This window comes from Aegilops tauschii, chromosome 3, assembly GCF_002575655.3.
Source record: "Aegilops tauschii subsp. strangulata cultivar AL8/78 chromosome 3, Aet v6.0, whole genome shotgun sequence".
In the NCBI taxonomy this organism is placed as follows: Eukaryota; Viridiplantae; Streptophyta; class Magnoliopsida; order Poales; family Poaceae; genus Aegilops; species Aegilops tauschii.
The window spans coordinates 93,090,450-93,105,228 of record NC_053037.3 but is presented as its reverse complement, the minus strand read 5'-3'; positions in this window follow the sequence as shown (position 1 = coordinate 93,105,228).

The following is a 14,779-nucleotide window of genomic DNA, read 5'->3' as shown; positions in this document are numbered from 1 at the left end:
AGTATTCTAACAATTTCCGAATCATGTGTGTCTCTCTCAAAAGGTGTGTACAGCAAGGATGATTGTGTCAAACTAACTAATAAAGACTCAAATAATACAAGACGCTCCAAGCAAAACACATATCATGTGGTGAATAAAAATATAGCTCCAAGTAAAGTTACCGATGGAAGTAGACAAAAGAGGGGATGCCTTCCGGGGCATCCCCAAGCTTTGGCTTTTTGATGTCCTTAGATTATCTTGGGGTGCCATGGGCATCCCCAAGCTTAGGCTCTTGCTACTCCTTGTTCCATAATCCATCAAATCTTTCACCCAAAACTTGAAAACTTCACAACACAAAACTCAGCAGAAAATATCGTGAGTTCCGTTAGCGAAAGAAAACAAAACACCACTTCAAGCTACTGTAATGAACTCATTCTTTATTTATATTGGTGTTAAACCTAATTTATTCCAACTTATCTATGGTTTATGAAATATTTTACTAGTCATAGATTCATCAAAATAAGCAAACAACACACGAAAAACAGAATCTGTCAAAAACAGAACAGTCTGTAGTAATCTGTAACTAATGCAAACTTCTGGAACTCCAAAACTTTATCCAAAATAGGACGACCTAATTTTTTTTATTGATCAGAAGCAATTGGAATCAATATTTTATCACGTTATGGTGATTTTTAACAATTATTTTCGTGAACAGAAAGTTTCTGGAATTTTCAGCAAGATCAAATAACTATCATCCAAGAAGATCCTATAGGTTAAACTTGGCACAAACACTAATTAAAACATAAAAACACATCTAACCAGAGGCTAGATCAAATATTTATTCCTAAACGGAAGCAAAAAAGCAAAAAAACTAAAATAAAATTGGGCTGCCTCCCAACAAGCGCCATCGTTTAACGCCCCTAGCTAGGCATTGATAATTTTAATGATGCTCACATGAAAGATAAGAATTGAAGTGCAAAGAGAGCATCATGAAACACATGACAAACACATCTAACTCTAACATACTTCCTATGCATAGGCATCTCATACGCAAACAAGTTATTATAGCAAGCAAAAACTAGCATATGCAAGGAAGCGGAAAGAAACAATAGCAATCTCAACATAACGAGAGTTAATTTATTATCATGAAAATTTCTACAACCATATTTTCCTCTCTCATAATAATTACATGTGGGATCATAAGCAAATACAACAAAATAGCTATCATATAAAATATTTTCAACACGGTCCACATGCATGCAAAGTTGACACTCTTCCAAAATAGTGGGATTATTATTAACTAAAGTCATGACCTCTCCAAACCCACTTTTATCAAAAAATTCATAGGATTGAACATTCTCCAAATACGTGGGATCTAAAGTCGACACTCTTCCAAACCCGCTTTAAATATTATTGCAAACATTATTATCAATTTCATATTCATCATGGGGCTTAAATAAATTTTCAAGATCATAAGAAGAATCACCCCAATCATGATCATTGCAACAAGTGGTAGACATAGCAAAACTAGCATCCCCAAGCTTAGGGTTTTGCATATTAGCACAATTTACATCAAGAAAATTTATAGTAAAATCATTGCAATCATGATTTTTATTCAAGGAGCTATCGTGAATCTTTTCATAAATTTCTTCATCACAATTTTCAGATTCATGAATTTCAAGCAAAACCTCATAAAGATAATCTAGTGCACTCAACTCACTAGCAACAGGTTCATCATAATTGGATCTCTTAAAAAGGTTAGCAAGTGGATGGGGATCCATAAACTGTTAGCAAGCAAAGATGCAAGCAAAAAGAAGGCACATGGTAACGCAAGATCGAACGGAAGAAGGGCAAATAAAACGGCAAAGGTGAAGTGGGGGAGGGAAAACGAGAGGCAAATGGCAAATAATGTAATGCGAGGGATAAGAGTTTGTGATGGGTACTTGGTATGTCTTGACTTGTGCGTAGACTCCCCGGCAACGGCGCCAGAAATGGCTCGTTGTCGGGAGTCAAATCTTGACTTGACTTCGCGTAAGCCTCCCGGACAACGGCGCCAGAAATCCTTCTTGCTACCTCTTGAGCACTGCGTTGGTTTTCCCTTGAAGAGGAAAGGGTGATGCAGTAAAGCAGCGTAAGTATTTCCCTCAGTTTTTGAGAACCAAGGTATCAATCCAGTAGGAGGCCACGCACGAGTCCCTCGCACCTACAAAAACAAATAAAATCCTCGCAACCAACGCAATAAAGGGGTTGTCAATCCCTTCATGGTCACTTACGAAAGTGAGATCTGATAGATATGATAAGATAATATTTTTGGTATTTTTATGATAAAGAGAAATAAAGATGCAAAGTAAAATAAAAGGCAATAGAAATAGCTAAGTGTTGGAAGATTAAATATGATGGGAAATAGACCCGGGGGCCATAGGTTTCACTAGTGGCTTCTCTCGAGAGCATAAGTATTATGATGGGTAAACAAATTACTGTTGATCAATTGACAGAATTGAGCATAGTTATGAGAATATCTAGGTATCATCATGTATATAGGCATCACGTCCGCGACAAGTAGACCGACTCCTGCCTGCATCTACTACTATTACTCCACACATAGACCGCTATCCAGCATGCATCTAGAGTATTAAGTTCAAAAGAACAGAGTAACGCTTTAAGTAAGATTACATGATGTAGAGGGATAAACGCATGCAATATGATATAAACCCCATCTTGTTATCCTCGATGGCAACAATACAATACGTGCCTTGCTGCCCCTACTGTCACTGGGAAAGGACACCGCAAGATTGAACCCAAAGCTAAGCACTTCTCCCATTACAAGAAAGATCAATCTAGTAGGCCAAACCAAACTGATAATTCAAAGAGACTTGCAAAGATAACCAATCATACATAAAAGAATTTAGAGAAGATTCAAATATTGTTCATAGATAAACATGATCATAAACCCACAATTCATCGTTCTCAACAAAGACACCACAAAAGAAGATTACATCAAATAGATCTCCACAAGAGAGGGGGAGAACATTGTATTGAGATCGAAAAAGAGAGAAGAAGCCATCTAGCTAATAACTATGGACCCGAAGGTCTGAGGTAAACTACTGACACATCATCGGAGAGGCTATGGTGTTGATGTAGAAGCCCTCCGTGAACAATGCCCCCTCCGGCGGAGCTCCGGAAAAGGCCCCAAGATGGGGTCGCACGGGTACAGAAGGTTGCGGTGGTGGAATTAGGTTTTTGGCTCCGTATCTGGTAGTTTGGGGGTACGTAGGTATATATAGGAGGAAGAAGTACGTCGGTGGAGCAACGCGGGCCCCACGAGGGTGGAGGGCGCGCCCAGGGGGGTAGGCGTGCCCCCTACCTCGTGCCTTCCTGGTAGGTTTCTTGACGTAGGGACCAACTCCTCTGGATCACGTTCGTTCTGAAAATCACGTTCCCAAAGGTTTCATTCTGTTTGGACTCCTTTTCATATTCTTTTTCTGCGAAACTCTAAAATAGGCAAAAAAGCAATTCTAGGCTGGGCCTCCGATTAATAGGTTAGTCCAAAAAATAATATAAAAGTGTATAATAAAGCCCATGAATGTCCAAAACAGAATATAATATAGCTTGGAACAGTCAAAAATTATAGATACATTGGAGACGTATCAAGGCACTCTGCCCCAATATTCTGTCAGCATTCTAAAAGAAGAAACAAGCAGACACATAACAGGTTTAGCATGTACTAGTATATGAAACTCATTTCGGTGAACCGGTTCATTAGTAAGGTGGACAGGATTAAACTACCAAGTCTTCTATTGCCATGTACTAGTACATAATAAAAGCATCAAACAAACATATATCTATGTCCTATGGTCACTGCATTGTCTTGCCAAATCAAAATAGAGACACGGTTCAAATCATATCAGTTCAAGACAAAGCAGCAGTGAAAGAATACAAAGCGTGGGAAACTACACGGCACAACAAGATTTCAGATGGGTACCACGGGTCTACATGTACAACAACACTATTTCCTCTGTTGTGATGCTAGTAATGTGCATGGTATGAGAAGTCAACTGTATACACAATTGAAAGTGAAATCAACAGAGCTATTGATAAGAGCAAGCCTGTTAAAGAAACATGCGTGAACATACCTGTTGTGCCATTGGAGTTTCGATTGGATCCTTCAATTTAAAAATAAGTTTGTATGAGTAAATACAGTGATACAAAAGCAAAGCAGTATGCACGATAGCAATCATAGTTAAAAAAGGTGCGCCTAAGCGGGCGCTTAAGCGCTCCTAGGCTCTAGGTGTTGGCGAAACGCATTGCGCATAACTACGCTTAATCTGTGCATAACTGCGCATAAGCATGCGCTTTGGTCAGTAAAGCGCAAGGCGGTGGCAAAACGCACAATTAACGCCTAGCGCTTTTTGGAACTATGATAGCAATGGAATCTTAAATTAGAACAGTTGTTCTTCAGGTTTAGGCACTTGTTCTACATGAACAGAGTACAGTAAGACGCAAGAATATAATACTTAAAAATAGAAAATGAGCTCATAGACTTTACCACATTCTTGGTTCGGGACCAGTACAGAACAAGGTGTTCCCAGTCATCGTCCAGTAAATGTGTCTCAGGAGAACGTAAGGTAATTTGATGAGTTTCTTTGCCGGTTAAGTACGTTTTCTTCAGGTAATTCCGATACTACCACCAAGCATTCTTCAAGATAGCAGAGGTATTAGCACAGGTTACCTCATCCTGAGTTTCCAAATATGTCCTTCTCAATAGAGAAAAATGGGAAAATTTGCTGTATTATAACCATCATGGAGGTAGGATGTATGGGACAAAGCAAAGTAATTGCCATGAATAACATTAATTACACATAACTCCTGGACAAACACCTGCAACTGGCATTTTCCTTCATCTTCAGTATAACATTTCCAAGATGGGAAGATACGCACATACGATTTAACAACATCAAATGCGATAGATGCTAAACTACGACTAGCTAGTTGTGCTTCCTCCATAGGAATAGGCGTACAAACTGGTGGAGTTGGGGTTCGCCGTGGTAGTACTGGCCCTTTGGGCACTGGAGCTGCCTTACTAACTGCTCTTGTCTGTGGTGGAGATGGTGCTGTGTCAACAGGAATTGGGTTACTATCTGCTAGGGTTGGGGTTAGATTGGGTGAAGCTGGTTCTCTGTCCATCGCAGTAGGGGTATAATCTGCGAGAGTTTGGGTTATGTGTGGTAGGACTGGTTTCGTGCATGTACAACCGGGGTGCTATCTCCACCAAGAGGTAGCAGTGTTTTATTTGAAGACCGTGTTTTTAGTCTGCTAGATGCTGGCATCACCCGCTCCAGTTCAAATGGCTGATAAACAGGAAACATAGTTGAATGTACAGACATTGTATGAGAGACAGATGCAATAGATAGTGTGGAAAAAAGAGGACATGAAATAGTTGACATGTATATTGTTTAACTAAAACGGATAGCATGACATAATATCACATATATTATGTCTATCTAAACTGGATAGCATAGCATAACATAATTCAAAGATATGATGAATAACTAAAACGCTGTGCCAAGTTAGAGCATACACCTCGGTGGGGGAATAGGACTGGTCATCTGTCTCTGAATCCATCTCTAAGGAGCTATCGGGACCCAACAAGAGATCTGCTTCAATAGGTAGCACTGTTTGCTTTGAAGGCCTTGTTTTCACTCCAGATTTTTCAATCTCCCACCCAAATGGCTGATTCACAGGAAAATTAGTTTAATGTACAAACATTGTCGACAAATGGAAATGTAATGAAGAAAAGGATGGGCAAGATATCATTCAAATATATGATGCCTGGTTAAACAGGATGGCATTGCACATTTCACATATATTATGGCTGGCTAAAAGACATGAGACTGCATAATTCCCTTATATGATATAGAAACTAAATAGGTGGTGACAGAACATGTCTAAACTAAGGAGATGACATATATGATGTCAAAAGTAGGCACTGCAAGGCAACATATGCATGATATGACTAACATCATAATGCCAAGGTAGAGCAAACACCTTGGGGGGGTAAATAGGAGTGGTCAGCGGCGTCTGAATCCGCCTCAGAACAGATATATTCCTCTGGATTACAATCTGGAGAGGGGTGGGGAGGGTTTGCCATTGAACCCACCATGGAGCGATGTCTGCATGACATTGTATTGCCGCGCAAAACTCTTCTCTTTTTCTCTACATGTTCAGCATGACTGTGTACAATATCTGACATGCATACGAAAAAATATGGTGAGATTATGTAAGGAGAGCATGCAGAAATTTAGAGTGATGGTAACAACCAGTGGATGGATCCAAAAATAATGATAGCAGGCTGATGATTGCTTTAATTTAATAAAAAGACAGATGATGATTGCTTTACTATTTGTTTCCCACCCAAGATGAACAACATAGGCATACCCTAGGTGAACCAGATATTAGACAGAGATACTATCCATTGCTTCCTCGATATGTGCCCCACAACTAATTTAGAACTCAAGTTTGAACATTAATTTGGACCTGACTTGGAGTCCAAGAGGTGAATAGGACGATAAAGTAGCAGGTAATTTTAAGCAATGCATAACATAAGCAGAATCAAAAGAGTGCGACCTCTCTTGTGGACCCGTGTACTCCTCAGGTTCATCTGCCGAGTCGATGATGGTGATGCCGTTGCGGTGGGTGCTGGCGGCAGGGAAGGAGATCTGAGGCGGCGAAAGACGGTTAGGAGTCGTGATGTCTAGTTTGGTGGATGTTTCTGTCGATGGAGCAGCTCAGGTGAGGTGGACGATGTCGCGGCAGGAGCAGGACAAACCACACAAAGTTCCCTTCGACACCAACCTGTAACTGAAGTAATTCTGTAAGGGATCATTTGGCTTGCATGATTCTAAAAACGCAGGGATAGGAAAAACACCGGAATAGGATAGGAATGCACATGGTAAACAGAGCATTTGTAAACACAGGATTTCTGTCAACTTGGGTGTTTGGTTTACAGGAATTGGAAGAGCAGAGGAATGCAAAGAAACATGACCAAAATAAAGTGAAACCATATGAAAGCGTGTATAGTTAGAATGTTATTCTGCCACTAATGCACTTGGTCTTGTTTTCATGCATGGGATTTTGAAAAGTAGGGCCAAGTGGATGTTTTGCTTCATTCCTTTCAACAAAATGCATGAATAATTGAATATTAGAGTGCCATTGGAAAATTCCCTATTGCTATGTTTTTCCGTTGAACCAAAATAGCCCTAATGGATCAACATGAATGTATAGTAATAAGTGATGCAACAAGTGTACAACCTCTTTGCCATAGCCGTGTCGACCTCAACATCATTGGGTTGGTCGCTGAAGCAGTTGAGGCAGAGGTGGCTGTCGGAGGTGTGGAGGAAGATCTGAGGAATGTGTAGACGACGTCCAGGGCACTGCTCTGTTGTGATGGATCGTTCTGTCGTTGGAGCAGCTCCGGTGAGCCGTAAGACATCAAGGCTGACGCAGCACAAGACATACATCGTCAATCTCAAGTGGGATACTAATAGCATCTCCAATAGATGATGTAAAATAGATGTAAAATTTACATCACCAAAAACCACCTGACTACAACAGATGAGGTAAAAACTGTTGACTCTAAACTTAACTGTCGAAACTGACATTTACTGTGGAATCTGAATGTTACTGTCGAAACTGAATGCAATGGTAGCAGAGAGGCACTTGATATGTAGTTTAGGGAGGGCCTGCAGTTCATCTTCAACCTCCACCCCCCTGGGCCGCCAGCCACCACCGGCCGAACCGCCGGCCCTAGCGCCGCCTCGCCGCCCCGAAACAACTCCCCACCGCCGGTCCGCCGCCGCCCCGGCCAGCCCTATAGGCCCCCCGCCCCCACCCTGAACGCTAAGATAGATAGTGGGGTACCTCTCCGGCGAGCCCCGTCCCCGCTGCAGGTGGTTCTTCCTTAACTCTGGCGAGCCCCCAACTCCCTGAAAATCGACTGACCCAAAAGTCGATTCAGTCAACTGAAGTGTAGCTAAATCGGAGCAGAGCAGCAGCACGAGCAAGCGAGAGAGCAGCAACAGCAACAGCGCAAAGCCGGAGCAGCAGCTGGACCAGCGAGCGATCGAGCGAGAGCCGGAGCAGCAGCAGCGCGAGCGAGCGAGCGAGAGCCGGAGCAGCAGATCCGGCTGGTATGGACGCTGACGCCGAAGGGGCCTCGCACTGGGGGAGAGCCGCCGTGGAGATGTCGCCCGTGCTGCCGGCTTCAAGGTAGCCGCTCCATGGGGGTGCGGGATGGAGCACCGTCGGCGTCGGGAGGTCGAGCTAAGGAGAAGGTGCGATGCGATGAGTGTACAACCTCTTTGGTGGCGCCGAGTAGGCATCGGCTTCGTCCGAGGAGTCGGTGAGGATGTTGCGGTTCCGGTGGAGCAGGTTAAGGCGGCACTGTGGGGATGGAGCAGCCGCGATAGACGAGGTGATCATCGAAGAAGCTCCTTGGAGGTGGAGGACGGGGCGGCTGAACTGGCGGGACGATGAGATGGACGACGGATCCTCATCCGGGGAGGTGGACGAGGGACGTCGAGCTGTTGCGGTGGAGGACGTCGTCAGGGAAGAGGCTCCGGCTGGGCAGCGGTGAGGTGGCGGACGGAGGAGGGCTGGATTTCGCGGCTGGAGCGGAGAGGTTATGGCGGCCTGGGATTTCGAATGGCAAAAAGGAGGCGATGGGAGGGGGTGAACCATTACTTAGGGACGCGCTTGTCCAAAATGTAGGGTGTGTTACAAAGGTACCCCCCACCGATTTGAACTAGCGGCCCTTTCGGCTCAGGGTTAGATGGGGGATTTCGCGTGTCGGGATTTGGCAGCTAGAGGGAGTTTTCGCGCGCGTTGTAATTTCGGGATAGCAAGGCACGGGTTGTGAAGGCGCCAGTTTTAGGAGCACGATATCTGAATTTTCGGGATATAACAAGGCGCGGGTTGAATTTTAGGGACAAGCCTAACGTGTAATATTTTACTTGTACGTACCAAATCAATTCGCACTTCCCTCAACCAAAAAGAAAACAAAAAAATAAAACTATTCACACCACACAAAGAGAGAGTCTTGCCCCGTTTTACTATAAAAATGCTATTCAAAGCTACTCCCTCCTTCCATCTATATAGGGCCTAATGCGTTTTTGATGCTAACTTTGACCAAATATTAGAGCAATAATATATGACATGCAACTTACACAAAGCACACCGTTAAATTCGTCTGTGAAAGGTTCTTTCAATGATATAATTTTCACATTGTGCATGTCATGTACTATTAATCTTGTCAATAGTCAAAGGCGGTCTTAAAAACGCATTACGCCCTATATAGATGGAAGGAGGGAGTATGAATCCATGTTATGTCCAATTAAATTTTTTCGCTTGCTGTATAATGCATGTAACCTACTCATACCAACATTTTAGTGCATTCCAAATGTCTATACTACCGCTGCAATTCGAACTGAATTTGAATTTCTTTCTCTTTTTCAATAAGAATCTACAATCATGATTGTTGCCAACTTCAACCATCATTCGTGTATTACCTTAATAACACACCACATGATTACTGTAGAGATAGATATGAACTATGTGTACTACGTGAACTCGAATTCTATTTTTTGAATACACTTGATGTTGATTCCAAATAATAGTACATTTGATGTACTAACTATATATTCATAATCTAAACCATGTTCCATCTGTGTACACCGTGTTTATCACACATAGTATAGTGCCCCGCACCCTACATTATGACAAGTATTTAGACCTGAGCTGCAAAAGCCACACATTAGCCCAAATTATGATCAATGTTCTATATATTATACGTAGTACTAGCAAGATGCCCATGCGTTCCACAGAACATCAACATGATCAAGGGGAGGCCTAATTTGCAAATATGGAGAGGGGTATGGGTATCTTTTTTTCAAAATTGCCATAGTTTCCTTCCTATCCGTCAGATATAAATCGGACGGCCTATATTGCAGGATGGCAGGCACACCATCATCAACAACTCCGTTTTTTTATAAGAGTAGAGATAAAATATATTATATGTAGTATAACATGTATATAAACAGACCATGTGTATCACCGTTATATATATTCACACATGCGTCGGTTTAAAACACTATGATAAATTCTTCAAATATCTGAATTCGCTTTTTATAATGAAGTATGATCTCTATTCGTCTTTTACACCCACACAATCCACTTATCTTTGTAGCTAGCTAGCGCTTACTTTCTCTCGTGCATGCACACGCCGGAATCCCTCTCACCCTCCCTCAGCATTATCTAGCTCCATCGCGCAAATTCGTCTTTTCACTTTAGGTCGTTCACCCAGGGTGTGTGTAGGCCCCCAGCTCCTTCTTTACAGCACACATCGATCGATATGCCTCTCTAGCCAGGTGTGCCTAGCACAAAACACAAGCTTCCCCTCTTCTCTTATCATCGTCCATGCCTCACTCCCACCACTCTTTTCATCGATCTCGTACTCGCACACTCCTCCCCCCTCGATATAGTATGACTCTCGCACCACCTCCTAGATGCATCCCTCTCTCTCTATCCTTCTCCACGTGCCTCATTTTCTTCTAACACACACATGCATGTATACCGATCGATCTGCCAACATATACCTACGTCGACTTTAACTATTCTGCCCCCATCGATCGACGTACCTCACAAGTTATGTCTCTCCTTTCTCTGACAAAGGATCATTGATCTTCCTATGTAGTTATGTCTGCTTACCACAGCCATATCGCCCCCCTCATCATTCGTGCATGCCTCCTGACCCATCTCTCACACGCATGTGCACAGACAGGCAGCCATCCCCTCTCTTATTGATATTGCAGGCGTGCCCTCCGGTTGTCTAGCAAGCCTATCCCACCATTTGTTAGAAGCAACTCCACTACCACCCCCTCCAACACTCTAGCTATGTATCTCTCCCAACCTTATTCCTCTCCTACACATATGCATGGATGTCGATCGATCTCCCTTAATACATGAGGTAGATCGATCTCCCTTAATACATGAGGTAGGCCTCTCTCCTCCTCCACACATATACCAGCCATTGTACCTCTATAGTTAATTAGGCGTCCCTCCCCCCCACCACACACCGATAGTCGAGCGTTGTAGGTAGGTATCCATGCCACAGAGACAAACTGCACCTGTCCCCTCTCACGTTCCAGTAGGCCAGCCACTCTATATCTTTGACGTGGGCACACACAAATTCGATGGCACTCTTTATCGATCGCGCGTGCACACACACACACACATCATCCCTCTCTTCGATTCTATGGACACCTCAAGCCGATGATACCTCCACTCTCTTCTCGTGGATCGCCCCCTCTCTATATATGATATATCCAGGACTCTATTTCACACACATTGCATATGTTACATTTTTTGATTGACCCCACCCCCCCCCCAAAACTCTCGCGAACCCACACACTATATCTCTCTACGTTTGTATCTCTCTCACACAACCCCACGTACGTGGTGTACGTATACAAGAAGAGAATAGGTGCACCGTGCACGTACTCACGCTTCGTGCCCAGCCACACCCGCGCGGGTACACGGTGGAGCTCATTTCTGTACGAAATGGCAGCCCACGTGCTAATTTGAACGTGTGTAGCGGTTGTTTACCTACGGAGGTCGTGTACCACGCGTGCACAAAACAAAGTTCGACTTGATGCGTTGGCGCGTTATTTTTAAAAAAAGTTATATCGCTCAATGGCACGTACACAGAATATAAAATGATTTTTATGGAGAAAAAGGTAGTCCGCTCGACTGTGTACAATGGAGCCTGCCTGCCTGGTTTGTCTCTCTTCAGAGTATCTCACACAAGGTTGCGGTGGCCTCTCTCTTTCTCACCGTTGGTCACTGATCCGGCCGCATCCCGTCCGCCGGAGGAAAGGGAGGATGTGCATCGTTTCTCCATTCGACGGCGCTGAGGCAACACGTCCCGATCTGCGGTACATGCCATTCTCTCTGACCAAGCTCCGGCGTGGTAGGGCCTACGCCACCTGCTCGCTGCCATAGTATGGGTAGATTCCGCCCGCCGCCGCTCACCTAGTTACATCCCGACTACCTCCAGGTATCCCCTCCGGGCTTGCTCCACTGCCCGTCTTCCCACGTCGCTGCATGTGGATCTTCCATAGTTCTTTGCCCAAAACATAGCTCGTCTGGCGTACTTTCCATATTGCAATCTCGTCCTCACACCGTTTTAGACAAACACAACTGTGTTGTTATCTTCCCTTAGGACAAGGAATATGCTTTTTTTGTCGTCGCATGTGTCATCAACTGTTATTGGCCAGTAATTGTTTCCTTTCTACCTCTTTTTTGTAAACAGGGCTATCCATTTCACCTCATTGCTATTGCGACCTTTTGGTGAACTGCACAAATCACTTTTTTCTTAAGAGTGTTTTGTGCAGTTCTACCAAAATGTCACACGGGCAACGTCTCTACATTTCAGTGCGACTGCACAAAGGGAGATTGGTTTTGCTCTATCCTCCTCATCCAACTCTGAGCCTAATCTTCTCCAACTAGCTAGTCTTAAGAGAGACTGCAAAGGTGACCAGCTTCTATTTGTGTGTTTATTGTTTCATCAGCAGTCCTCTATTATTGTAATCACACTTAATATCTTTGGAACAGGGACGCTCAGCTCTATTTTAGTGGAACTGCACAAAATGATCGGAATGTTGCATGCTCCAGACAGCTACTTTTTTTCCCAACATGCCTTGTTGATTTAGACAGAGCTGGGGGGACGTTGCTGCAAATGAAAGCATGGATTAATTTTAATTTAACACCTTCTCACAACTTTGTCTTCAGTTGTGATGTAAATATTAGCTCTGATTAGCAAGGAAGTTAGTTTTCTATTGTTTCCGAAAAGAGCATCGATGGCAAGACACACGAAAGAAAAGCTGAAAGCTCACACCATTGTACAATTTCATGTCGCTGGAAAATTATTTGTATAGTACGTCAATTATGTAAACAAATGCTGGAAGCCTGATAGCATTGCCAGAAGCCTCTTCGGCATCCGGGTCCATGTGCCATGCACAAAATTATACTCCTTCGCTCCTAAATATTTGTCTTTTTACAAATTTCAAATGGGCATATTTTAGAGTGTAGATTCACTCATTTTGCTTCATATGTGTACTCCCTCCGTTCCTAAATATTTGTCTCTCTAGAGATTTCAACAAGTGGCTATATACGGAGCAAAATGAGTGAATCTACACTCTAAAATATGTCTATATACATCCGTATGTAGTAGTCCATTTGAATATCTAAAAAGACAAATATTTGAGTAGTCACTCGTTGAAATATCTAGAAAGACAAATACTCCGGAGTATATTTAAGAACCGAGGGGGTAGTGCACAGCCGCATGGGAGACTCAGACCGGTCGTTGCGCCGCACTAATAGTGAGTAATGAGCAGTCAAATCATAAGCCCCACCTTTCCCACTGTAAGTTGCTCAGAAGAAGCAACCATCAATACGCTCTTCTTTGAATCCGCTCATACTACTCCATCTGTCACTGTTTATAGAGCGCGCTTCAGAAAAAGAGAAAATCTCTGGGACCAAGGCGACTAGCGATCGGCCTGAAAAATAGCATTGGTAGTTATAGCACGGCGTCTATTACTAGAGGAAATAATGCGTACACACATGCATGCAGTGCTTCCACCCCGGGTACACACATGCATGCACTTACTCCACTCCGTAGTACTATATCGAGAGAAAATTGCGGTTACCACACCCTAATTAATTGAGCATTAAACCAAACGCGTCTAAAGTCTCTCTGGTGGTGGAAATGCATTGAGAGAAATGCATCATAATGAAGCCCACCCTGTAATCTGTGACGGAGGGAGGAGTAGTATGAAGGTGCAAAACCAAGTACGCGTATGGCCACTCGGTCAACGCACCTCCTCTTGGCATATCACTGACATGTGGGACCGGAGTGTGAGCAAACCGATCTCATTTGACGGCAAAATGGCCAACCCGCCGTTCCTTGAGAGAGACGAGGAGCGAGAACACACAGACGGGCTCACACGGAGGCCAAGATATATTCGAGCATGGTTGATCGATATCATCATTACATGTTGGGCTGTCGTTTTCCGCCCTTCTCCGGAATAAATGTGTACTTTATCAGAGATTAAAAAAATAAGAGTACAGAGGCTCCACCATGCGGTTCTAGTACAAGTACTACTCGTACTACTAAACCTTGCGCTCGGCTCTTCGCCTCTTCGTGAAGTCGAACAATGATGGTACTCCGCATGTTCGGTACTACAGTGTATGCCTCTGGCAATCTGACACCGAATGAACTGATGCATGTCCACCGCCTGGGCGAGGGTACATTGCATTAGTCAAAAGGCGTAAGCGAGCTTCACCTTGTCCTGCAAGCTTCTCCTCGTTCTGCGAGTTGACGGGACACACCAACAAGTAGTGCTAGTCCATACTCCCTCCTTTCCGGTTAATATGGCTTAATCTTTTTTGCGGGTAAATGAGAGAGCTTTATTCATATATAAGCATTCTTAGAACGATCAGCCAAGACACTGGTCACTAGGAAGCGAGGTACCCCGCAAAAAAAAGAAGTAGGAAGCGAGGTGTTTCATCAAGCCAGCTCTCGGCCACATTCAAAGTGCAGCAAGCACGGTTCGCACAAAGATGCGCCGCAAGGTTTGCTTACCTGTTTACATGCTGAATAACAAAAAAAGAGGAAATATTACCGAGCGCTCCTATTTGTAACAGGATATGAGCCAGAATTAAGCGAGAATTGTGGCAAGTGTTCCAT